This window comes from Vicugna pacos, chromosome 7 (genome assembly GCF_048564905.1).
Source record: "Vicugna pacos chromosome 7, VicPac4, whole genome shotgun sequence".
Lineage (NCBI taxonomy): Eukaryota > Metazoa > Chordata > Mammalia > Artiodactyla > Camelidae > Vicugna > Vicugna pacos.
Window position 1 is genome coordinate 31,998,186 of NC_132993.1, and position 23,033 is coordinate 32,021,218.

The 23,033-nt window shown below is 38.2% G+C and overlaps 1 long non-coding RNA gene across 2 annotated transcripts in view; it reads right to left on the reverse strand.

Moving 5' to 3' along the window:
- The window catches only part of LOC116278760 (uncharacterized), a 565,251-nt gene that overhangs the window by 18,866 nt on the left and 523,352 nt on the right, over positions 1-23,033 (reverse strand). For both annotated transcript variants that reach the window (XR_004188091.2, XR_012074328.1), the window contains exon 10: positions 5,005-5,106. This is a non-coding gene — a long non-coding RNA (uncharacterized lncRNA). The remainder of the gene's footprint in view (positions 1-5,004; positions 5,107-23,033) is intronic.

Here is a 23,033-nt window from a genome sequence, read left to right on the forward strand (position 1 = left end):
ATGCTCATGATCCTGCACTCTGAATCTATATGTTTGAGCTAATTTCTTATTGATAGCAACTAATGCTTATAAGCACACATAGGTCCTCTGCACTAGTCTTACTAATTAACCCATAGAAACAGTGCATCTGTTTTGATCTAATCATAATTTTGAAACCACTGGTTCATGATTACAGCTCACTTTTCTATTCAAATAACCTTTTTTTTTTATCAAGGATAAAGTCCTTGGTGACATTCCTTTTGAACAGCTTCATCCAAGGCACAAAATATGAAGTAGTATAAAATACAGAAGTTTAATAAGATCTACTCTTTATATGAAAGTGGTTTGCTTTAAGGAGGAATAGTTAAGGATTTGAGACTAACATTAAAGCAATAAATTTCAAAGTACAATGATTGTCTTAGCATAAAGAAACGGAAATTTGGTATTTTTCTGGTACGTTTGACAAATAGGCAGAAATATTTGCAAATTTCACTTTTTTAAAATGTGCACACAACAACTGGTTTTAGAATGTATTTGAAATTGTCCTTTTTACCTCACTTTACTCACTGGTTAAAATATTATCCTAGAGGCAATTTCACAAGATGTGTTTTCAGAATGTAGTTATAGTACAGAAACTTGATTTCTTGAGGAACATTTTGCAAGCCCCAAGAAAGCAAAATTGTCTTTAATAAATATTAAATTAAATATTTATATATTAAATATTTATAAAATTTGGTATATATTAATTAAGTTTAGGTATAATTAATTTAATTATCAAATATTTAATATATTAAATTATATCTTACATGAAATTTTCAAAGCAAATAGATCATTAATAAATCTAAAAGCCATTTTTAACACTTATTATCCTCACCTCTTTATGATGTTTGCTTTAATTTACCAGCTCCTTCTATGTGCAATACTGGCTTTCATGACATCGGAACCCTTCTCGTCACTGTCTATCACTCCCTCTTTTCAGAAACAGTGTACACAATTCAACACCTCATTTCCTCTGACAGCTCTTCTCATTCTGTCTCCATTACCCTGGCAGCCTCTTCTCCTCTTCCTTCTCTGACCTGTTTGTGTCCTAAGGGTGCACACCTCACCCTCTTTCCTTTCGCACAACGCACTCTCCCTTAGTAATTGCATCGCTCATATTACCAGCCATAAACTGGCAACTGCCAACTCATGTTTTATCTATATTAGAGGACAGCAAACTTTCTGTAAAGGGCCGATAGTAGACAATTTAGGCTTTGCAGGCCATTCGGTCTCTGGCACAACAACTCAACCCTGCTGTTGTAGCACAAAAGCAGCCATCGGCAACATGAGCAAGGAGCACGGCCATGTTTCAATAAAACATTAGAGTTTGAATTTCATGCAGATTTCACATGTGATGACAGTTCTGGACTGAATTGTGTCCCCTATCCCCAAATTCGTATGTGGAAGTCCTAACTCTTAGTACCTCAAAATCTGGCTTTATTTGGAAAGAGAATCTTCAAAGAGATAATTAAAATGAGGCCATTATGACTGGTGCCCTTATAAGAAGAGGCAATTTGGACAGAATGATACAGAAGGAAGACCACGTAACAACACGGGGAGAAGACAGCCATCTACAAGGCCAGGAGAGAGGCCTCAGGAGAAAAAGCCTTGCCAACAGCTTGTGGACAGTTCAGACGTCCAGTCTCCAGAACGGTGAGAAAGTAAGTTTCTGTTGTTTAAGACACCCAGCCTGTGGTACTTTGTTATGACAGTCCTAGAAAACTAATACAACTTATAATTCTCATTTTGATTTTCTTCAACTGTTTAAATTAGGCAGAACTACTTTCAGCTCACAGCATGTACAAAAGCCTACTGGGCCAGAACGGGTCTGCAGGCCCTAGTTTGCTGAGCCCTGATCTAGAGTTCTTCAAGATACATTTTCTATAGTGGATGATTACGTCTTCACTTCCTCAGATTCCTCAGTCTCAATCTGTCCTAAGGAATTTGACCTAATTTGGCTTCTACTTTCTCCTCCTTTGTGTTCCCTGCCTTGTTGAGAAGAACCATCATCTACTTTGTCACCCGAATCTTAAACCTAGTAGTTATCCTAGATTCCTCGTTTCTTTAATTTCCCACATCTATATGGGACCAAATCTTACTTATGGTCCTTAATATTTCTCTGTCTACTGGATGTCTTCTAACTCTTAGTCTCCTGTAACACAGTGCAAATATTTCTTGATCTTTAGTTTTATTGTCCACATTGCTGCCAGAGAGACTGTCTAAAATTTAAATATAATTACATTGTTCTTCTGATGAAAACCTTTTAAAGCTTCTCTGTTACCTAAAACCTAAGCTTCTGAACATGATATGCGTTGTTTTCCATGAGGTCTTTCTTCATCAGATTCATTCCTCGATGGCCTCCTCTTTTGGCAACAGTTCACATGAAATACCATATCTAGGAAGGGGCATGAGGTTACCCACCTTCCTGCCTTTATTTATGCTGTTCTCTTTGCTATACTTCACTTCTCCCTCACCTGATGGACATTTGCTCCTTGATGATGGGAACTATTTGTCATCTTTAGCTTTTAGACAACACTTCACAAAAGGCAGGCTCTTCATAAATACATTAATTAATGAACTGTGATCGAAAGAGCTGTGTGAGCGATACATATGTTATTATCGCTCACACAGCTCTTTCGATCACAGTTCATATATATAGATATACACACACACACATACACATACTTGCACATACATATATATGTGATGCTAACAGGTGTGTAAGTGTATGTGTTTATGTTAATAAATGTATGCACACAAAATCTCTGCTTTCTGGCCTAACCAGCAGTGGCGTAACAGGTGCGACAACTTTTAGAGCTGGACTGAAGGACAACTAGACTCCGCAGAGTTTGGGTCCAGGACCCCACCAGTTCCGGATGTATCTGGAAGCATCAGGGAAAGCACCCCTGTCCATCTCCTGCTCACTCCCCCCTCTAAAGCCCGTTCCAGGCATGCACTGTCTTCTGTTTCCAATTACCCAAGTCCTACACGACCTTCAATGCTCCATTCAGAGTTGTATTCCTTCAGGGATCCAAAAGCCGGTTTCCCCTTTTCCAAAATTTACTGACTATTCCTTTCTTTCTTGCAACAATTAATACTCACTGTTTAGTACTAGCTTTTAAAATTTTCTTCTGATTTGGAAGCTTGTCTTCCTTTGCCTTATAAAGTACTTTGTTAAATGGTCATCTCAGCACACAGCCCTGTCCCAAGCCCCATGTAGGCAATAGGTAATTGAAGGATCCAGGGCAGAAAGAGTCCTTTGTTTGGTCTGCTTTTACAGTTCTGAGACTCTTCCCTGTATTGCATATGTGAATTTTAACATTTGAGGGGTCACTGAACTTTTCAAGAATCTAGAAGATAGTGTCCCTCTTCTCAGAAAAACCATAAACGTACACATACACACACACACAAACACACACACACACCACCTACACACACAATTTTGTAATTTTAAGAATTTATCAACTCCAACTGACCAGACTGCAAATTCCTTTACCTACAGAAAATATGTTGTGTTTTTTTTAATACTTAGCACAGTATCTAGCTGCTCAATAAATCTTGTCTGAAATAAACAGAATTGAACTCTAGTCTTTACTAGACTACATTTCCTATATTTGTATTCCATGCAGCACTTAGCACAGTGTCTTGGCCAAAATAGTAATTTAATAAATATTTGTTGAATCAAATTGAATTCTGCTTTCTTTGTATCTCAGAGAAACACCAATTACAGTGATATAAGTAGATGGGGCTAAATAAATATTTAGAATGACTCTTTCAACACTTAATCTCATTGTTTTAACATTCTACAGACTTGAATCCACTAATTTAAGTATAGTAGTGTTAATAGATACACTCTTTTAATCTTTTTTTCATGAAGTGTTTAAATTTTAAAGCATTTAAGTATAAAGAAACAAAGTAGAATTCATCTGTCCTTTTATAAATGTCACTATGTTCTATTTTGAGAATAATGTGAATAAAGGACCAGGTCTGAGAATTCTGAAATAAAGCATTTCTACCAGTGAAGGGAAAGTATGAGGCACCTTTTTCTTCCACAATCAACCCAAATGTCTCACTACTTAAAACAGATTCTCTTCTGCTTGAGTAGCAATCCTGTTCTTAGCAGATTTTGGAATAATGAACAACCCTTTTCATAATGACAGAAGTTTGAGCCTTAAAAATAAAATAAATAATTAAAAAGGAGAAGGGAGAGCTGACTGATTGGAACGACACCAAATTTTTATTTTCAATGGCACATGTAGCTGCTAGCAGTGACACAATTTGTGTCAGTCTAGGAACTCGAGGTAACCAAACGTAAGTTGTAATTGACCAAATTAAAGTCAGAAGAATTGTAATTAGTTCATTAAATAAATGATGTGGAGAATTTACCAACTTAGCAGCAAGGTACAAAACAACAGACCATCTACTGAGTGGAAAACAAGATGAAAAGGGATAAAACGAGAATAAAAATCTAACTTTCTCTTCAAAGAAAGCAAAGAAAAGACAAAGGAAAGAAACATTAAAAAAAGAAGATTCAATTAGCAAGGAAGGGAGAAAGGAGAGAATCCAAGCGGGATTCTCTGGGAAAGAAAAGAACGTGATGAGAGTTTAGATCATAATCTATAAATAGCCTTTTATTTTATAAATCCTTCATGCGATGCACAGATTACACGGTGAGCCTCCCATGTCCTTAATACGTACAGTCTCACAGCACATCCCTTTTAAGGCAATAGTAAGCACAAAGAACTAGGTCTGGAAAATGACTTAGGCGTCTCTTTTTCAAAAACCAAGAAGAAAATTGATGAGGAGAGAATCTGGGAACGTAGTACAAATTGTCAGGAGGGCACAAGAGGGATAAGCTTTAGTCGTCTATAAAGTATGTAGGAGAAATACTATGCCCTGCTTCTTCTAACTTACTAGTGTGAGGGATAATTTTAATTACCATCTTGTAATGAGCCTTCCTCCAAATAACACAGGCAACCACTTTACCTGTCATTCTTCACAAAGTGTCAGGTCCTTTGTTGTTTGTCTCTTCTCATCCCTTTGTTCTGATTTTCAATTCTAAAAGAAACCAGCAGTGGTGGAAGGGGGCTGAGGATGGAAAAGCAGAAGAATGTGAGAGGGTAGATATTATACAATTAATTCTTTGATATGTTGATATGTCCTTTTCAAGGACTCCTTTCCATAACATTTCCAAACACTTACATATATTGAGACAGTCTTTCAAAACCTATACCAAACATAATACTCTCTTCCAGTTTTCTTTTGCAGGGCAAAGAATTGGCAAATGTAACCATCACCATAGTTGGCACTTGTCTAAAATACTCTTTATTACCGGCCCTTATAATTTGTTTTTAAAAAAGAACTGGTATTTTTAAAGAGGAATTAAAATAGATCCTGATACACCTGAGACAGGGATGAGTTGTACACATCTGCATTCTTAGCTCTCTCTTCCCATCTGGTCGGGAGGACCAGAGTGGCTGAGAAAAGAGCAGTCATCTGTGGTTTGATGAGCATGGTCAGTGGATTTCCCCTCCTGTCAGACAGGTTTCAAGACGTTTAAAAATCTATGCCATCTTTTTTTAGGAAGATAAATATATCACATCTCCCTTCAGTCACTTATCTTGAGAATCACTGTCTTCTAAACATTTTTTCTTGCCAAAAAGATTATACAGAGTTTTGTTTTTAGCATTTTTTATTATAAAATAAATGTGTTGTATTATAAGAATTAAGAAATTTATAATCTATACTCCCCACTACATTTTTTCACTCTAAATATCTAAGTACCATTGGATTTTTCAAAATGTCCATGGAAACAATGATTTAATACAACGTGTGTTGATAAAAGAAGTTGCATTTCTCTATGGATTAGCGTCCCTCTTCTTCAGAATAAAATACACTCATTCTAAGAGCAACTTTCTAAAAGTCTAGAATTTCTTTCTAAATTCAGTATCCCTACTTTCATTGTCTAAACTTCTTAAACTGACCACAAAAAATGTTGCTTTGTACATTTCCATCTTTGGAATTTTTGTCATATTGCCTATGCACTCTCTGGGAAATCTCATTCTGTACCATAATTTAAAATCTTTTCTTTATATCAGCAGCTCCCAAATCTACACTCCCAGCACATAACTCACTCTACAGCTCTGAAACTATAGGACATATTCACCTGCTTGTTCAACTTGTTCTTAAAGAAGATTATTATTCCCTGGTAACCTAACCCAGACTGGTTCCCTCTCCCAGAGTCCATCTCTCAATTAAGATATCACAATTGATCCAGGTATCATTTTTAACACCCTCTTTTCCTCACAATTCCCTTTCATCCCTGCTTGACATAGCGGCATCCAATGATGTACCATATCCTGCTAATTTTCCCTCTGATCCATCTCTTGAAGTCATCCCATCATTGCCATTCCTACTGCTAGTTTCTCTTACCATCTCTTGCTTTAATTTCAGGGACAAGAAAAATTAATTATGCCAGTAATAACCCATAATCTAGAATTTTCAAAACAGATCTATATACCTCCCCTTATTTTGATCATTATGATCATTATCCAGGGAAGATGATTCATTTTTGTAGAAAGCCGTATTTGGTGACCAAACTGTCTTCCTGAACTGTACGGACCAGATAAGGTGAGGGAGTTAGAGTCAGAAAGCTTCTGAAGTTAATGTTTTATGAGACTGTTCCAACACTCCACAATATTAAATGATTGTGAATTGTAGAGTGCGTGGAAGATCATCAAAATCCTTGAATATCAACCTCTTGTTCACTGGCTGTTGTGATAAGATGGATGGACTGGAAGGCTGAAGATATGACATCCAATAGTGGCCATAGTTGACTGACTGGACTGGTACAGCAACACCATCATCGGAAAAGGTACCACTGATGGGCCAAGAATCATTAAAACCCCATAATTAGGTTTATCAAGGGCAGTAATACCTAGAGCTATGAGAACTGTCTTAAGCTCTGCCCCACTGAAAGGGGCAACCACTGGTAGTTTTGGTTCTGTACAGCTGGCACTGAGCTTAAAGAGTCACAGCATCCAAGTGACCACCACCAGTTTTCTGCTCAGCTGAATTGTTCAATGAACCAGGCTCAGATACTTAGGGGAACCTCTGTGAATTTAGAGTTACATTTAGCCAGAAGCTTTGCTTTTTGTTGCAGAGATGACAAAGAAAGATAGGTTAGGTAATATTTTTACGTGTCTCACTAGCACTTCTGCCTAGTCTCCCTTTTCCTCCTAGAAAAATCCCCCTAGACTTTATGAACATTCACAGTACCATTATGTGAAACACTGATTATCATTTATACATTCAGCAAGGGAAGTCATGGAATAGTACATTGAATTAACTCAAAGGGTCCCACCTATAGATCACCTTTCCCCATTGTAAACCTTGTCCAAACTCTATCAGTTGAATTTGGGTGTCCCTTTTCCCTCATGGGATCATATAGGATAGTGAATTTCTGCCTGTACCAAGTAGAGCTGCAAAAATTTGAGTCCTTACCCTCTCCAAAGCTCCCCAGATTACTAGGATGGGTATGTATGGACTTCAGTTCCCTTTCTGAACAAGGGAACTTTAGCCTTTCCCCCTGATTCTCTTTCTTTTTAAGGTAGCTGAATCAAGTTAGAGAAGGAGAGAGGGAACAGAGAACGTGCAGGGTGAGAGTGGAACTGTGCAATTAAGTAAAGCACATTCACTTTAGGTCTCCAGTGACAAGGTGGCTGCTCATGGCTCAATCAAACAAAATCCCCATGTTATTGGTCCATCAAAGGCCTACATGGGGCAGCAAAGTCTTCATCGCTGGCACCAATATTTCAGCTTTGGGGACCCTCTTATTCAGCAACCACAGACAAACTGCTTTGAGACTGTGGCCCTGGGGTTTGCACCCCTTGAATGACTTGGGCTTAACTCACATAGCAGTCTTCTTTTTAAAAGGAATCTACCTTAATCTACATCATTTACAGTCCTATTATCAAAATAGTGTATCTTAAGTTCTTACTCACTTTCAACATAAAAGCTAGGGGAGTTTTCTCTGGTGTCAAGGCTGACTGCAATAATTTATCTAAATGTTTCTGGGTGGGTTTCTCATTCTCTAGTGAGTGAACTCCATCAATTCACTAGCATTATTAATCCAATCAGGGTGATAAGAGTCCAAAATCTAGTCAACGCCCCATCTGGGGTTTCTCACGGGAGCTTGTCTGTCTCAGGGAAATTTTCCTGAAAGGGCATATCTCCCATATAGCAGCTATGACCCACTGCAAAAAACAAACAAACAACAATAACAACAACCAAAAAAACCCCAAAAAGTCTCTGTGAACTTCTGCTGTCATCTCTGGATGGATGTAAGTTAGTCACGCAGTTAGACTGCAGATGGGGTTGAGCCATCAGACTGCCCAGCTGTTGTATTCCTCCTTAACGAGGAATTAAGTGTCCTGCCTCTCATTCCCTCCTCTCTCAAGTAAACTAGCCAACGTTCTAAAATTTGCCTGGATCCTGCCCATACTATTCATGAATTTTCCTTCTTTCAGCCCAATCTAGTTGTAGTAGGGAAGAACAATTTGACTCCATATTAGCTCTGTTCCTTTAGCTCTAACCCTGTGCTGTTTCCTGTGCTTAGTCTTGCTAGTTCTGCACCTTTTATAAAAGAATGTTGCTTAGAACCTGTAATATACAGGACAGCCCATTCTGAAGGCTCTGACCTTTAAGGGTATAACACTTTCCCATTAATATAAAGATAAAAAAGTTGCAGAACAGAAAGCAATAGTTGTCTTATTGGAGGTTTACAGGGACACCATGACCTGACCCACGTGGACAGCTGCCAAAACAAAGGATTTCAACACCAAGAAGTTTGCAACAATCAGCCACACCCCCTCCCCTTTTTAGTATAAAAGGAGCCTAAATTCTGACTTGGGTAAGATGATTCTCCAGAACATTAGCCTGCATCTTATTGGCTGGCTGACTTTCCGAATAAAGTTTGTTATTCCTTGACCCAACACCTTGTCGCCTGATTTATTGGCCTGTCATATGGTGAGCAGAACGAGTTTGGACTTGGTAATATAATGTACATTCTTTAGCGTCTAAAATGGGTTGAAAATATCTGCCTAATCAGGGTGACTCTTAGTATTAAGTTGTCTGGATGAGGATGGCGCAGAACTGAGAATGATTGCCAGATTGTCAAAGAATCCTTGCCCTCCACCTTAGGGGAAGAGTTAGCAGCAACCCGGGCACCATTCATTTATCTGTCTCTGAACTTATTTCCTCCTACTTGGCCTACAACCACTTCCCTGGCACTTCCTCATTGATAAGTAATAAAATAGAAGACCATTTACTGCCAGGCATATTGACCAAATTGTATGACTAGCCTGGCAGTAAATAGTCCTATTTGATTACTTACTACTTATTTAAAAAAAAATAAATATGGGTATAGGAAATGTAATAGATTTTAATTTACTTTATTAAATATTATACTCAGTATGTTTAAAATATGGCTAGAGAGAAATCTACTTTATTCTGGACAGCAGCTATTTAAAAATCTAGCGAAGTATAGGCTGTACCCTAAATAGAGACGGAGATGCTATTGTTAAGATTATAAGCAAATGCAGATTTACATTCTGCACAAGATTTAGTATTTGCTATTTTCCCTCAAATCTCAGAATTGCTTTCTATAATGAAGTTGAGGAGGGAGGAATCTGCTTCATATTTCCTTTCATTGACTAAGTTTTTACAGGGAAGATAGGATTTCAATTCAATAACTAAGACATGTTGTTTCAGTCCCTTACCTTAATACCTTCAGTCAGGTTCTATATAAGATGTTTATACAAAGAGATGATGGGAAACCAGGGTTTTGGTATAAGATCAGAGTAAATGTTAGGATATCTATAGCAGAATATACTAATAGTTCAAATTAATTCATTCCAACGGGATGTACTTAAACTGGGTCTAGCTCAGTCATAGGAAAACATGAGAAGTCTGGAATATATACATAAATCCAGCAATGCATGATCATAAAAAATTTCCTTATAAAATAAATAATTGAGGGCAAGTCTCCCTTCATCATCCCAAAAGTGTAGTGTATTGTAATTTAAAGAATTAAAAAAAATCCTAACAAGTTAATATCAACCACTTGTCTTTTGTCAAACTACCCATGGGCAGGTTGCTCCTTTACAGAGAAAAAGGCTCTAGAATAATCTTGGTTTCCATTTTCTTTTTAATGAAGTGTAACCATTTCTGAGATGTTATATGACTTTAGAAATACTTAACATTTCTTTAATGATGAGAAATCTCAGCATTTACTGACAGTGAGATGGAAGGGATTATGTTTTACACCATAAAACTTGCTTTCCGTTCCAGAATTCAAGTAATACGGTAACTGAGGCCTATGACACGTCCTTAAAGATACAAGGACAGAAAGTCGTTCCATTTGCTTCTAATTTTAATTGTTGTAGTCAGCAGTAATTTTCCAGCTCCTTGTCAAAGAAGGGAAAAATGGTAAATTAAGTTCTTATGTACAAATCCACCCAAGAACAGGATTCTTCTGCCTTCATGTAGAAACCACTGGATCATCGTAAGGTTTACCTGCATCCTACAGAGAAAATTATTCAAACTCATGTCTGGATTGCACAGGTGATCCCATCTGTCAGCCTTCTGAAACCCTTTCTGCTCTCTCTGGCCTTAGTTGCTCTCTGTTTTCAGGGAGTCTTCTGGCAAGAGAGCAGTAGTCAAAGCAAGCTGGGGACCAGAGTGTCATCAACTTGTTTGTGATGCTTTCTCACCTGGCTTTCTGCAAAAGCTTTAATAACAAGGAAAGATGGTATCGGCCTGTTAATAATTAATAGCACCCAGTGCAAATGAAGCACTTCTGTCATAGGGCTTCATCAGTAAGGTTACAGCACATCGGGGGCTGCAGGTTCTGTAAGCATCAGTGGTATTTGCATATGTCAGAACAGACCTTGCATGCTAACAGCACAAACACATCACATCTGCTTCTGTTTACTCCCATGCTAACACCCCAAAGTACAGAAGTCCTGTGTTAATTGCTCAGTTACACACTGACTGTTGATGTGTTCTCCACAGAGCTTTTCCTAAGTGCACTGTTGCAAATAAACTGCTAATGACTTTGCTTATTCCAGGCACCCTTTAAGGAAGTCTAAAACACACACAGAGAGATTAATGATTCCTCTATTTAGCAGTGTATCTTGTGACTAGGTTTGCATAGAAGCAGTATCAATTAAGTAGCAATTATCTGCAAAGTGGGAAAAAAAAAGAGGGAAGATATAAATAAGTAATGAGCGTGATGCTAAAATCTCAGAGAACAACTAAAATTGAACTCTGAGGCAAGGGCACCGACTAGTGAACATCTTTTTCTCCATCTTTTCTTATACCTGAAACCCACAGAGCCCCTGTGAAATCTAGAACAAGCACAGACACTTAAGTTCTTAAGTGATTTTTTTTTCATATTTGATTTTCAAGGTGACGACTATTTTGACAGTACTAAGAAACAAGGGAAAACAGAGTTGCATCTAAACACTATTAATAAGACAGCTTAGAAAAAGAGGGAGGGAGAGAGAGAGAATTGGCCCTATAAATGTTTATTTTGTAAAAGGACCTGACTAAAAAGTACTATATTTTCTATGTGTCTTAGAAACTGAGGTCAGCACAATGTCCCAATTTATCCATTTATTCTTGTCCAGTAATAACTTTCATCAGTAGCTCATAAGACTCATGGAAAACTGCATTATCTGGCTATAAAGAAAAAGAACAAATGGAGTTCTGAGGCAATGCAAAGTGTCCAAAGTGGTAGGCTTGGTAACAAACATTATAAGATCTATTTTTCTTTATTAACCTTGGCTTGTAACAGCCAGCTAGGTTCCTTCAGCTTAGGATTCCCTCAGGAGATATAAGGAAAGGCAGAGACCATAGTGGCATCCATATAGGGCAAGGGACTGGGGCCATTTGGCTCTGGTCCTTATCAACCAGGATGGTTTTGACCTCACTCTTTTCTATTAACAATAATGGACTGGACAGAATGTGAACTCAAGCAGTAGGCCAGTATTTTAAAGTTTCTCCAGAGAATCTCAGGCCTAGTAATTTCTTTGGTAGTGTAATAGGGAAGAACAAATCTGACTCCACATAAGATCTATTCCTTTAGCTCTAACCCTCTGCTCTGTTTCCTGTGCTTAGTCATGCTGGTTCTGCACCTTTTGTAAAAGAATGTTGCCTATAGCCTGAAACATACAGGATAGCCCATGCTCAAGGATCTGACCTTTTCTTAAAATTTATTTATTTATTTATTTATTTATTTATTTATTTTTAGTGAAGTACAGTCAATTACAATGCGTCAATGTCTGGTGTACAGCACAATGTCCCAGTCATGAATATACATACATATATTTGTTTTCATATTCAAGGCTCTGACTTTTAAGAGTCTAACACTTTTCCATTCATATGGAGATAAAAATTTGCAGAACAGAGAATAACATTTGTCTTGCTGGAGGTTTACAGGAGCAGTATGATCTGACTTATGTGGACAGCTGCCAGAACAAAGGATTCTAACACCAAAACGTTTGCAAGACATTTGCCACAACCAACCATACCTCTTCCCCTTTTCGGTATGAAAGAAGCCTGAATTCTGACTTGGGTAAGGTGGTTCTCTAGGACATTAGTCTACCATCTTCTTGGTCTACTGGCTTTCTGAATAAAGCAGATATCCCTTGCCCCAACACCTCATCTCCTGATTTATTGGCCTGTGGTGTGTTGAGCAGAACAAGTTTGGACTCGGTAACAGTATCAGAACTGCACTAAGGGCCAAAGTCTCCTCTCACTTCTCCCTCTCCCCCTTGACCTTTCAACAATATCCCCTCCAATATTTGCTATAGGTTCAAGCTCATTTAGGTGCATTACTATCTTGCAACTGAATAGTCTTTAAACACCTGCAGGTACCTATTCTCTTATCTGAAACTCTTTGGGCCAAATGTGTTTCTGAATTCAGAATATGGTGCATCTACATTTTATTATATACTGACCCCATTTAGGGTATTACACAGTGACTATGCAGTGAAATCCAAATACACACACAAAATAGGATAAATAGAGGTTATACAAGATCGCACATAAATAGAAGACAATTTTTTGCCAATAAATAAGTCGGGGTGGTTGGGTATAGGTCAGTGGTTGAGCGCATGCCTACCATGCAAAAGGTCCTGGGTTCAATCACCAGTACCTCCATTAAAAACATAAATAAACCTAATTACTTCCCCACCAAAACAAATTTTTTAAAGCTTAAAAAAATACATCTAAAAAAAATACATCTAGATCAGGATGGAACTGTCTCTAAATAAATTACCAGAAAAAAAAAGGTGTTTGTTTTTCAGAGCTTTATGGATTTCAGAATTGTGAACCTGTATCTTTTGCACTAATGTTAACAGTTACTTTACTCCCAGATTCATAACTTCCCCCTCCTTACTTTATTGAGACATTAGATCCTAATTCAATAGTTCTCAAGATTCAACATTTCCTGGGGGCAGTTTTCAACTCCCAAATTCTTATTCAGTTGGTCTAACATAAGGCCTGAGAATTTGCATTTTAACAAGCTGGACAACCCACATCCCCATCTGTGAATCTGATGCAGAAAGTCTTGGGATTCACACTTTGAAAATACTGTTCTAGACTTCAAGTTCACATTTCCCTATGGTAAACCACTAATGTCCTTAATGCCAGGTTTAATCTGAATTTTTAGCCTATTTGTTTTTTAAACAGAGAAATGGCTAACTAACCTATTCTCTTGTTCTTCCTCTCTGACTCTGGCTACTTTTGCAGACAAGTCCTATAGCCATTCACCTCCTAGTGTGGATATTAACTTCACCAATAACTGTTCAGGGATGTTTATCTTGTGATGGCAGGAGTCAGCGTTTTGAACTGAAATAGAGCTGAATTGTTTCCACTTATGTTTTAGTATCTGTCTCACCAGAGTATTTGAGCTTATAGAGCTGTGCAAGGTGGCCCCATTCCCATTATAGTTGCAGTTATAGGTAGAAAAACTTTAGATAAATTCTAATGGGTAAATGAATCCACAACAGGTGTAGCAGGACAACTGGCATGAAATGAATTTGTAAGTGCCCTCTCAACTCAGCACTACTTTTAACTTGGTTCTCTTGAAGGATCAATTTTCTTTTGAAGGAGTAAAAAAAAATGGTATTTCTAAACTTTCCTTCCTCCTTCCAAAGAGATTTCTGATTTCAATTTTAAGCTGAGTGCTTCTTGAAACCGGAGACTGATCAGAGCCTGGAAGGTGATATGCTAAGAGGAGAGGTTAAGGAAAAAGAAAAACATTTTTGTAAAGGGATCTGGATATTTACTTGGGCAGTATGTTTTCTGCAAACAAATATTTGCTCCCCTCTTAATAGGAATTTAAAGTCCTCTGCTAAGTATAGCTTGAATGGTTATTAATATTAATATTAATAAGGGGAAACATAAGAAAAACTAACTCCAAAAGCATCCTTTAGAATTACATGAATATCGTCGTTTCTACAGGTTTATAATTATCAAACTGAAACATATAACATTTTGCCAGGATTTAACTGGAATTAGAGGTTAAAGGTGGTGTATATCCCTGGAGAAACAATTTTAAGAAATGTTCGAAGAATTAGTAATTTTTATGCTAAAATAAACACAGGCATTATGGTACAGAACAAAAAGTTTGTATGCTTTAATTAGTAAAACACATGCCTGTTAAGAAACACCATAAATAAAAACTGCCTCTTGAGCCCAAGACCTCATATCCCACAGAGGTCTGTCTTCTTTCTCACTGATTCAGGGTAAATTTGTGGGAAAGGTTAGGAAACACTTCGGTTGACTGTGACATGTGCGGTTAGGTATTTCCTGTAAGTGTAAACGTGCCTACTTTGTTATTCTAGTGCCCGTTCTTGAACTCTCCATCTCAGCTTGGAATATATGGAGCTGAAAACTGTATGAAAATCATGTGTTTCAGTTGTGCTACCAAGGATATGCAACAGGATGTTAAAACTGAACTATTTCTGACTCTGTTTTGGCTAAAGCCCCAAGACAATATTTGCCAACTATTCCACATTCTGAAGTCAGACCACCTATGTAGGACTTGCAAAGAAATGGAGGAAATAGAAAAGGAACCCACGAGGCCCCTTTTTCCCCTTCAGGTAACAATCTACAGGAGGCAAATGGGGCTGAGGAACGGCCCGAACTTTAGATGAAGCTTGATCTTACATGGATTGGACATCTTAATTGTTGAAATGAGACTTTCTTTTTGTGACTAGATATGATCAGAGGACTTTTTATTACCTATGAGTGACTCAAAAGTCACAGTATTTCCTTTCAATTTCATCTGAGCAGCAGAGAAAATAACCTTACAAAGTGGGTTGGAACGGGCATTAAAAAATAAAGTTGTCTTTTTTTTTCCTGGTAGTACTTGTGACTAGGACATGAATGAGGAAAAAAATAAACCACATAAGGAACTATTTATTTAGAGATTTCTACCAATTCTTTTTGTTTGTTTTAAGGGGCTACAATGCTTACATTTATGAACCCTAAACTTCCACCAAAACAGGACTTTTCCGTTTCACTTTACATTTTCTTCTTCCCTCTGCTAAAGGTCGTGAACTCTTTCCCCATTCAGTGCTGTTCTTGATGTTCATTTTATCCATATTTCACTTGATTTAAAATACTGGGTTGATATTGTGGTACCATTTCCTTTAGGGTCCATATTCTCCCATTTGATAATGCTGGGATGACTTTCTGATTTCATGGCAAATATCTCCCAATTTCCAGAAAGACTTAAAGGCTGAACACAGAAAATTATATATATTTTTAAAATATGGTAAATAAATGACATTTAAAACATCCCAAAAAAGTGTTTAGCACTTAGTCTACAAATTCCTAACCCGCTTACCGGTTTACCTAATAGGATGAATAGACTGGGATCCAGGTTATATAAATTGATCCAACCCTATTATTATGAGAACTCTGACTTGCAGATCACAGGGCATTTTTCCAAAGTGAGCAAAAAAAAGAATTCATTTTATCACCAGGGAAAATATTTTTTAAGAAGGTCTTTTTAAGTAAATGAGAATTGTTTAAAAATTCTCTAAAACTAGAGACATAAATTCACACGGAGATGCTTGCTAAAGGTTAAATTTCAAATACTGAGGTGCTGTCTCTGCCTTACCATGCAAATGGAAAAGGGGTTAAACTGAGGGGCCCCCATAGTTTCCACCTCCTTAGCTTTGTAACCATGGCTCTTGATAAACTGGCTTCTGTCTACATCTCCAGCTTTAGTTTCTCCCACATCCCACACATACGCTGTGGTGCAGGATAACTATTTACACTTTCCTAAAATGCTCTGCTTGCCTTCAAACTCTCCCTTTGCATATCCCCTCTTTCTTCACTGGGTTTCTCTTTTTACATCATAACTCCAGGGAATTTTCTCCAGGTTCTCGTCTGTAACTGTAAAAATTCTACATTTTTCTATTCTAGCAGTTATCAAGCTGTATTATAATCAAGTAAAAATCCTTTGACGATAGGACAGGAAAGTGCAGAGATACGAGAGTGGGCAGTAGGCTTCATTTTCATTTGATGCTACAGTTGCTCTGGTGCTCTGAAAGCAATCTGAAGACCCAACACTGACGACAGTGTGTACTCAATTCCTGCTTCTGCTGTTCTCTCCTCTTTCTTTTGCATATGCTGCTGCTCATTAAGTGATTTTTAATATAACTCATAACCTTTAAAAAGGAGCATTTTAATAATATATAATAGCTAACACTTAATGATTATTTTTATTCTAAGTATTTTACTTATATCAATTTATTTAATTCTCAAAACAACCTTACGGTATTATTATAACCCTATTTAATTAATGAAGGAAAGAAGCACAGGGCACTTAAGTAACTCATCCAATTCCACACCCAAGGCTAAGCTTGGGATACGGTGCCAGATAATCTGGCTTTATGGCCTGAGCTCTTTGGGACTGGTATCCATCCTCTGTCCAATTGGCATGGCAAAAATGGTGACATTACTTGGTATCAAAGAATGTGATTGCATCAGTCAGGATCCAGGTAGGGAAAACAGATTACTAAATAACTATACTAAATACAGTTTGTTTAACAGAGAAATTTTAATTTGGTTAAGTAATATTGGAGAATGGAAAAGGCAGAAGGGAAACAGGGAGGTTACAGAGATTATAATTACAGGGAGTAGCTTCCACTGCTAGGGACATTAGACAAAAATGGAACAAGGTGAGTTATTAGGATCTAAAAACTTAGGTAAGAGACTCTAAGTAGCTGGAACTCAAAATGCTGAGGAGATAGTGCCCAGCTAGGCTGGTACCTCAGGAGCTCAGAGGAAGAACTTCATGGAGCCTAGAGCTGGACTTTTGAGAAAGGTGAGCTACCCAACTGGTGATGGCATCTCAGCAATGTAGAGGAAAGATCCTACAGACTAAATTTCAGACCTTTGAAGAAGGTAAGTTGTCTAGCAGGTGCTGGTGCCTTAAAGGCGGTTGCCCAAGGAACTGGGATTCAGACTTCCAAGGAAGGATGCCTATCAACTGATGCTAGAGATTCAGAGGGCTTTCATAAATCTGTTTGAGTCTCTTTCAGGGAGTTTGAGGGAAACAAGAACCACCTGCCCTGCTAGGGGGTGAACTATTGTGGAGATGCTAACAAGCAAACGAGATAAAGAAGTTCCTTCTCTTGTTCCCCTGGCTCCCAGTTACTCTATAGTATTTTCTGTTGGAAGAACTTAACAGGAAGCCAGCTGGCAAAGAAATGCAGCTTGCAAACAAAATGAAAGTAGGCCGGGTTTACTAATCTAAAAACTTGGAGAAAGGACCTTGTAAAACTGGGACTCAAAATGCTGAGCAGAAGGTATTACCCAGCTAGAGCTGGTATCAACCCTGGCATCACAAAGCACTGTACAAAAGGGTGTACTTGGAGTGAGAAACAATGGTTTAATAACTAACACAATGACTTATGTGTGCCGAGCCTATTAAAAGGTGCTCCTGCATCTGAGGCTGGTCCTATCAAGGTACTCAGAAGAAGCTGGTGTTATCTGTAACAGACACCTGCATTGCTTGACTAAAACACTTCTGAGCAACTGAACATCTTAATTTTTCTCCTTAAAACAATTAATGAGTCCTAATTCACTCATTCATCAAAGATTTTTCTGGATATCTTCTCTGACTCCTAACCTGTACCTGCTTCTGCTTGGTAAGCTACAGATGGGACAGACTTCACAAATGAAACATGGTGCAGGTGTACAGCAGGTTCGCTGGTGGAATTTACAGACAGAGGGTCAGTAAAACACATGCAGTCTCCCTAAGTCTCACCATCTAACAGAGAGTTGTCCTGGGGCCTGGTGTGACTGGATGCACAATGGGGGTGCAGGCCATGCCCTCTGCCACCTTTACCCCTATTTTACACATACTCAGCTCTATGTTTCATGGAGAAGTTAAGGAGGAGGCAGGAAGAATCACCAGGCTGATAGCCTGTCAGTCAGGTCCAATCAGGCAAAAGAGACTATACCAGTTATTTGAGCAGAGGGATTTAATATAAAGAATTGCTGACTCAGTATAAACTTGTTAAGCAGGTAATCCATAGGGTACAAGGGAACTCTGAGGTGTCACTGAGCTAACAACTGCTGGACGAGTTGCTGTAGGGGAAGAGGGGGTGTGGTTGAAATCATTACAACTTAGAAAAGGGGTTCTAGCAGAGTTAAAATTCAGACCACAGAGGAGGGTCCCTCTGAACCTGAGACCCAAGCTTCTGAGGAGGAGGTGTCATACAGCTGGTATTGTTGTCTTAAAATGGGAGAGGGGAGATCATGATGAATTTGGTTTTGCAAGTGTTTGAAAATCCAGAAACCAGATTCAGCTGCTTCTGTAGGAAAGAATCGCCAGGGCCAGGATGAAGAGTCGTTGCTAGGATGATGCTCAGAAGAACAGGAAGCAGATAGGAAGCAAATCAGGAGATAGCAATGCTCTTCTTCCTCCTTTATCCTAGCAAAATCCCTCTAGTGTTTCCTACTGCAGAACCTAACATCCTTCACTGTGGAGGTGAGGGGCCAAAATGTGCTTGGCAGAGTTTCAGCATCAGCATCACAAAGCCCAGTATAGACTAGTGAGTTTGGAGGTAAGAGACAACAGCTTGATAAGCAGCACAAATGGAAATCAGAAGGTTGTGGGCTGTTTGAAGGAAGGGGCTTGCTAGACAGAGGACCTTTCTAATTTCAGTTGTAATTCAGCACCTCGACAAGTTTGCCCACCAGCCTAAGTTGCAACTGGACACTGAGCAGCCCTTCCTGATGAGCCAGCTGCTCTGAAGGACAGCTGAGGGACACCATTCAACAAATGGAAGGGTCCATCTCCTTAATGCTTTTGTAAGTTTCAGAAATAAGTTAAAAGTGGGATGGTAAGAAATGCACTCTCTCAAATACCAAGGGGTGTTCCCAGCAGACAGCAAGCTTATCCTGAGATGCAAATATTGGAAAAGCTGAGTAACTCTTTGGCCTACAGTTTCAGTGGGTGGGATGACTGTGGATCTAAATTGTCTTTGGACTCCATGTCAAGAGATTTTCTCCCAGTTCCTCAAGTAAAGGGGCCTGTGAGAAACAAGATAACAGACTCCGAATTTTTTTTAAGTAGTTGATATGATTTAAGTAGCCAATATGATTAAAGTAGTCCATTGAAAAGATTAATCTAGGAGTGATGTGACCTGGTAGATAAAAAGGAGGAGGGGGAATCTGGATAGAGGAAGGCCAATTAGACAACGAAGCCTATGGTCTGACCTATGGTTGTGACCCGGGAACTGGGAAGACAGAAACATAAACATCATGTTAGAGGGGAAGGAGAAGCAAGTAAAATTATAGCAAATGAAACTTATCACATTGTTTTATAGCCTGTTGTTAATATGTCCATCTCCTTCGCTAGATTCTGAACAGCATGCTTACGAAGACATTTTCTCATTTATCACTGTTATGGGAGGAGGAGGGAGACAAACTCTAGAAGAAGGGCTGTAACATTGCTAAAACACCGAAAGAGCAAGACTTCTCTGAGAGCAGCTTAGTGAGATGAGTTCCCGTAGTGGAGACTTGGGGGAGGCCACCAAAAAAATGTGAGTAGTGTTTGCAGCTGCTGGACGGTAACCTGAGCTATGCTGGCAGATTCTACCTGTGGCAATTGGCAAAGTCATGAAGTCCAGTGTCATCAGCAACTGTCATGATGCAACAATAGCTGAGTCCATGAGGCTGTCAAAAGGATTGAAAGGGGCACATATTTCTGCAGTGCTTGTAATGGCTGCCAAAGAGAAGGTATCTAAAAACTCCATAATCCTGTTACCTGAGGGACCACCCTGGGAATAGGACAATTGTAGTGATGATGATGGTGCTAATGTAGCATCTAAATGTTGCTAAGCTCCTCCTCTGAGCCAGGAGCTAAATGTCACATATACAGGATCTTATTTAATCCTTATACACACCTGTAAAGTAGATAACCATATTTTGCTCTATGAATTATGGAACCTGGGCTCAGTAAATAAAGTAAATTGGTCAAGATTACATGGATATAAATGAAGACCGAAGTTTGCTGTCTCAAAAGAACAAGATGTGAACTACTGGGTTTTGTAAAGAAGCTCAGGACCAAGAATAACTTTTATTACCACAGTTACTCCTGCCTTGGCTCCTTGTTTCCTCCCAGGCTCAAAAACTGAGAGTTTTGTAATGATGGAACAGGCTTACTTAACCCCAAATTCCTAAGTATGTTTGGAACTGCAGTGAAAAATAATGTTTTATAATTTGTCAGAAAAGTTATCATAGGTATTTTAGAGCCCAATAAACTATTAGACAAAGTGAAAATAAGTTATCGTTGTTTGGTTTTACAATGCAGATATGTGTTGGGTACAAGTTATGAAGCACAAGTACTTGGAAAGAATGACACCTGTATCTTACAGAGAAAAGAAATTGGATATAAGTTAGAAGATAACTTTGGTCTCTGTATTTTGACCTCATAATCACTTGTGACTCTGGGGTGGCTTTAAGCCTTCAACTATTAACTGATTCTCTCTGGTGTCTGGGGAAACAAGCACTAGGTAATTCCAGCCTCTGCTGCGGAAGGCGGTTTCCTCCAGCAAGAGAGGGAGGTTGGGAGACAACTGAGAGTCTCTGGCATGGTTAGCATGTGAAAATAATCTGGCGATGAATTCATCAAGACAATAATATGTAGTAGGTTATGACTGATTTGTAACATTTATTCTACATTTTCCAAATTTTCATAACTATTATTACAATATTTTCATGAATAATTTATTTAACTGAAGAATAATTATATTTGGTTGAGCTTGATGTAATAGTTCAGAACAACTTCTTTTTCTTTTCTTAAGATAATGAGGTCATCCTGGTTGTCTCCTTTACAGTTAGCTAATATTTCTGAATTGACCAAAACACTGATTTCTTACAGCACATTTAACATTTAAGTGAACCAGCCGTTAACTACCCATATCTTCCTTTCACTTATTCAGTTTCATTATTGATAGTAATAGCACCTGTTTTATGATGGAAGTATGAAATTATTAGTGTGAATAAATATTTTTCTTTAAATAAAATGACAAGAAAATACATTATTACAAAAAAAATATTCCCAGCTACTAATAAGTAGTCAGGCTACTTACTATACCTACTATTTCTGAAAAAGAGGGGAGAGGGCATTAAATTAGCTTCCACATTAATTCCCTTTTCAAAATCTTAGTATATTTGAGGTTAAGCAATACTAATATCGTCTATCCAGACTCCTTAAAATACATTTTTATACCTTTGTAAGACAGATATTGGAATATACAGTGAAGACTTATATAACATCACCCATCCTATGTACCCTGCAAAGTGGAAGTTGGTATAAGGCTGGCTTAACTTACACTAACTACATTCATGTGAACTCATTACTGTCAGGATAGATGAAAGAAACATTTCAGAGCTGTGATTCTTCCTTAATGCCAATCCTGAGATCATGGCATAACAGCAAGGCCTGTTATATACAACCTCCAGCTGAATAGTGCACATAGGTAATAAAATAGTGGTTGTTTATTAATCCTAAACTATGCATTCCATCTCACAGCAAGATACGGTTTTTTTTTTTCCTACTTCCTCCATCTATTGCTATTAAAGAATCTACTCTGTCCTGAGACTGATCAGGTTAAGGGAATTTGACATGCCACCAAAAACCTTTCTTAATTCATTTAGGATCCTAATCTGTATCAGGGATCATGCCAAGTATCTGATATTCAAAGTTAAGTAGGATGCAGTTCCCAATTTCACTTAATGTCTAAAAGAAGGACAGACATGCAAATAATACACGTCCATCATATATTTTTAGCACCAAGTTTAGAATCTGGAATATGGAAGGCACTTTATTAGTAACAGTAAAATAGTGGTAATGCTACTGCTGTTACTACCACTACTATTACTGCTAGCGGCTGGCATTTACTGAATATTTGTTACATACTAGACACTTTTCTAAGCACTTCATTTTATTGTTCGTAAAAGTGCAATGATGTAAATGCATTATTTGTCCATTTAATTGATGACAAAACTAAAGCCCAGATATCCATTGTGTCAAGGTCCTGATTCGGTACTATGGCCAGCTCTATTCAGTGATATCAGGAAAAGTGTCCTAGATGTGCCAGACCCTGATAAGACAACATAAGTTAACCAGTCTAAGAATCAAGGTGGTAGAGAGGCTAAGGGAAGTTAGTGTAAAGAGTCAAGAAGGATAAAAAGGAGAGAAGCTGTATTTTAGTCAGTCTCAAATTTAGGGTCAAGATAGAGAACACAGATGGCTTGAGGGGCAGAAAGATGGCCAGTCAAGGAAGGAAGAAGATATTACTTCTAATACTGAGTTTGGGAAATGAGAAGGGATTAGATGGAGGAGATATTTAGAAGATAAGGATCATGTAAGTGTCAAAAGGCATCCTTTGGCTGAAGGCACTTGGCAGGTCTCTTTG